Source organism: Glycine soja, chromosome 17 (assembly GCF_004193775.1).
Source record: "Glycine soja cultivar W05 chromosome 17, ASM419377v2, whole genome shotgun sequence".
Lineage (NCBI taxonomy): Eukaryota > Viridiplantae > Streptophyta > Magnoliopsida > Fabales > Fabaceae > Glycine > Glycine soja.
The window spans coordinates 34,263,412-34,267,600 of NC_041018.1; the positions used below are offsets into that span (position 1 = coordinate 34,263,412).

At 31.3% G+C, this 4,189-nt stretch overlaps 1 long non-coding RNA gene across 4 annotated transcripts; it reads left to right on the forward strand.

Moving 5' to 3' along the window:
* Positions 1–699: 699 nt before the first annotated feature.
* On the forward strand, positions 700–3,100 carry LOC114392068. 4 transcript variants are annotated; one of them, XR_003662238.1, is made up of 8 exons: positions 1,138–1,293; positions 1,443–1,501; positions 1,648–1,706; positions 1,781–1,839; positions 2,043–2,101; positions 2,279–2,357; positions 2,559–2,617; positions 2,809–3,100. It is a non-coding gene; the product is annotated as an uncharacterized LOC114392068 (long non-coding RNA). The 4 variants fall into 4 exon arrangements; XR_003662237.1 differs by having other exon boundaries at positions 1,648–1,839; XR_003662239.1 differs by having other exon boundaries at positions 1,648–1,839; positions 2,299–2,357.
* Positions 3,101–4,189: the final 1,089 nt, after the last annotated feature.

Sequence of the window (4,189 nt, forward strand, 5' to 3'; positions counted from 1 at the left end):
AGCTAATTAAATTTCTAACTATAAAGTAGTAAATATAAGACTTATTAATTTTAATTTAGGGCATAAGAAAATTTAGAATGTCTCGTAGAATTTCCAAAATCATATTTTGTGGAACTGCGTTAAAGTATTTTTATTTTAATAAATAGTAATGGAGTAAAATAATTTTTTACAAGGACCTAATTATAGTCATTAGAGACTAATTATAATTAAATCATTCACTCTTCTTGATGGTTCGTCCACTTTTGCAGTGAATTCATACACTGTCAGTATGTTTCGCCTTCCCTGTAGTAGAATTTAAACTAAAACTTACACCAAAAAATCACACATATTTATCAATTGAATTTTTTTATTAAGAAAATATAATTATCTCTTGTAGTTATTATTTTTATCACTTTATCATGCATTTGAAAAATAAGGTGTTATAGAATGAGTTTTCCCAGTGAATGTGTATTTTTTATTCTCCTCGTAGTTGGGTTCAAATCTCTAATAGATTCTTCTGCTGTAAATTTCTATCGTCGTTTCTAGTTTTGGGCTTTTAGCCCCCTCATTTACCAAATATAAAATTAGTTATGTTTTCTCGAAAGAAACAATTATTTCTCTCTCATATCTATATAATTATACAAACAAGGTCTTCACTACTTTTTCTCTGTCTTGTTGACACCTGTCCACTGTCAATTCTCTGTCCTGTTGACACCTGTCCAGTTATAGACCTTCTTTTATGCTTCTTTGCTCATTGCCACGTGAAGGCTTTCTCCTTTCGGAAGGTTTGTGTTTTACAAGGCCCATTCTCTCTTCTTTGTGTCAGCTGTTGCAATTCCTTATTTCCACAACCTCCAAGCCACGTGTCACTTTCTAATTGCCGGATTTCACCGCACCATTTAATTCTCCTTAATTCCAAAACTTTCTTTTCTCTCTTCCATTTCTCTTGCATTCGTCCAGATTTTTCTCCTCCTCTTTCTTCTCTTTCTTTCCCTTTCTCTCACTGCTCATTTCTTCTTCTTCCTGTATTCTTTTTTTACTCTCACTTGAACTACAATGGTAGAGGACGTGTGTTTCCTCTACAAGGTACTTCTTTTCTACTTCCGTATTGCTCCTTTTTACCGTCAAACGCGTATGGTTTTTTTTTTTTCCATTTGTGCGCTGACCCCTTTATCTCACTTTTCACTTCTTCTTTTGTTCTTCTCTTTTTCCCTTTTGAACTACAATGGTAGAAGTCGTGTGTTTATTTATGCAGAGAAGGTGGAAGAACACATTAAAGCTGCAATTTTTATCTCAAAAAATCGAAGAGTGCAGGTTCGTAAACACAAAAGCTTAAATTGACCCCTTTCTTCTTCTTCTTCTTCTTCTTCTTCTTCTTCTTCTTCTTCTTCTTCTTCTTCTTCTGTTCTTCTCTTTTTCCCTCTTGAACTACAATGGTAGAAGTCGTGTGTTTATTTATGCAGAGAAGGTGGAAGAACACATTAAAGCTGCGATTTTTATCTCAAAAAATCCAAGAGTGCAGGTTCGTAAACACAAAAGCTTAAATTGACCCCTTTCTTCTTCTTCTTCTTCTTCTTCTTCTTCTTCTTCTTCTTCTTCTTCTTCTTCTTTTCTTCTCTTTTTCCCTCTTGAACTACAATGGTAGAAGTCGTGTATTTATTTATGCAGAGAAGATGGAAGAACACATTAAAGCTGCGATTTTTATCTCAAAAAATCTAAGAGTGCAGGTTCGTAAACACAAAAGCTTAAATTGACCCCTTTCTTCTTCTTCTTCTTCTTCTTCGTGTGTTTATTTATGCAGAGAAGGTGGAAGAACACATTAGAGCTGCGATTTTTATCTCAAAAAATCCAAGAGTACAGGTTCGTATACACAAAAGCTTAATTTTTTTTTGGTGTTCTGCCTTTATTTTGTTTTCTAACTTCTCACGCTATAAAAGTTTACATTTTTTGTGTTCCTCAGCCTTCTCTGATGTGCTCATTGCTTCCTATGCTCAACTTTTTGTGTTTTCGTCCTTTTTTGGTTGTGTAATGGTTCGATATATTTTTTGGCATGTTGTATGCAGACAAGGTGGAAGAACACATTAAAGCTGCCATTTTTATCTCAAAAACTCCATGACTACAGGTTCGTAAACACAAAAGCTCAATTTTTTTTGGTGTTCTGCCTTTATTTTGTTTTTTTTTCATTTGTGTGCTGACCCTTTTCTCTCACTTCTCACTTCTTCTTCTTCTTCTTCTTCTTCTTCTTCTTCTTCTTCTTCTTCTTCTTCTCTTTTTCTCTCTTAAACTACAATGGTAGAAGACGTGTGTTTATTTATGCAGAGAAGGTGGAAGAACACATTAAAGCTGCAATTTTTATCTCAAAAAATCCAAGAGTACAGGTTCGTAAACACAAAAGCTTAAATTTTTTTGGGTGTTCTGCCTTTATTTTGTTTTCTGACTTCTCAAGATATAAAAGTTTACATTTTTTTGTGTTCCTCAGCCTTCTCCAACGTGCTCATTGCTTCCTATGCTTAGCTTTTTGTGTTTTCGTCCTTTTTTGATTGTGTAATGGTTCGATATATTTTTTGACATGTGTGCAGAGAAGGTGGAAGAACACATTAAAGTTGCGATTTTTATCTCAAAAACTTCATGAGTACAGGTTCGTTAACATAAAAGCTTAAATTTTTTGGGGTGTTCTTCCTTTATTTTGTTTTCTACATGAGTACAACGATACCTTCTTTCTTTTACTATATATCTTCCCTTTTATATACCTTTTATATACATTTTCCCTTTATGCTTTCTGACCTTTTACTATGTGTGGACACCTTAATGTGCTTCTCTTTATCCCAGATAACAAAGAGAAAAAATGGAGCACTGGCAGACCTTGGTTGTTTTAAGTACTATGCCAAGCTTGCAGGAGGATTGCTGATTCAGCTGTGTTCCTATAAAACCTGTGGAATTTTGATTTGGTTCTTTTTTTTATATCAGGTTTTGATTTTGATTTTCTATAGTTAGGATTCAAAAGAGGTTGTTTAAGTAAAGTAGTTTAGTTTTGTGATAGTTGTATCCCCTTCTGCTTTTTATTGTAAGGGATGATGGATTTTTTACTTTTTACTAATATGAATAAGAATGAATGAATAAAGTTAAGGTGAAATGCATTGGTAGCTATTTGTATTTTTTGTAAGGCTGTGATGAGAAGAAGCTTATTCTTTATTATTTTTATCCTAAAGTAAAACAATCTATTCCTTGATAAGAAAAATAAAAAACGTGAATGGTGATTGGATTGATGATAAAATAGAATCATGGGTCTATAAATTATAAATTTCTATATTAGAATTCTACTTAATAATTTGTCCCCTCAACTTTACAGTTTAATTTTAGTCTCTCCCAAATATCCTTATAAAGCCACCCAAATCATAGCTTAATAACAAGAATAAGTCACTCTCTCACAAATCACAGTGGACACTCTCATATAAATCCATACCAAATTCTACCTTTTAATATTTATTTCCTTACTTATATTCTTTTGGGTTTCTAACTGACTTAAGCATTACAATCCTTGCAATACTCCCACCACCTTACTTCTAACCCTGAATGTTTCCCAACACAATAGGCAACATCAACATATATATTAAAATAACAATACTTATTTAATTTGAAATTCGATCAATACTTTAGTTTAAAATTCTATTCATATTCATTATTTTTTTCAACCTAAAATTCTACTTCAAAACAGGCTGTTTAGTTTTCTGAAAATATTTGCAGTTTTCATTTTTGAAAGACTATTTTTATTTTGAATCAATCAAATCATTTTAAGGGTGGGCCGTAAAATTATTTACCAATTATGGCCCGTATAAAATTAATAGACCTATACCAACAGAATATGATAATTAATTTGAAGATTATGATTATTCCCATATCTGAACAAAATATTTAAAAATGATTTCTAACTTTGTGCTTGATTTGCAGTTGTATAAAATATATATGCTTTAAAATATGAATTTGATTGATTCAAAATATATTGTGATTCAATTTTGATTGTTTCAAACAATTTGATTGCTTGCAGATAATTTGTAATTAATCAAAATAATTTTTAAAAGGGAAGATGACATGTGATAACTGCATGTTTAAATTTTGATTGATTTCAAATAATAAATAATAAATACAATTAATTTTTTTGTATTGATAGTAACATATCATTATATTGAATTCGATTATATAATAAATCAAA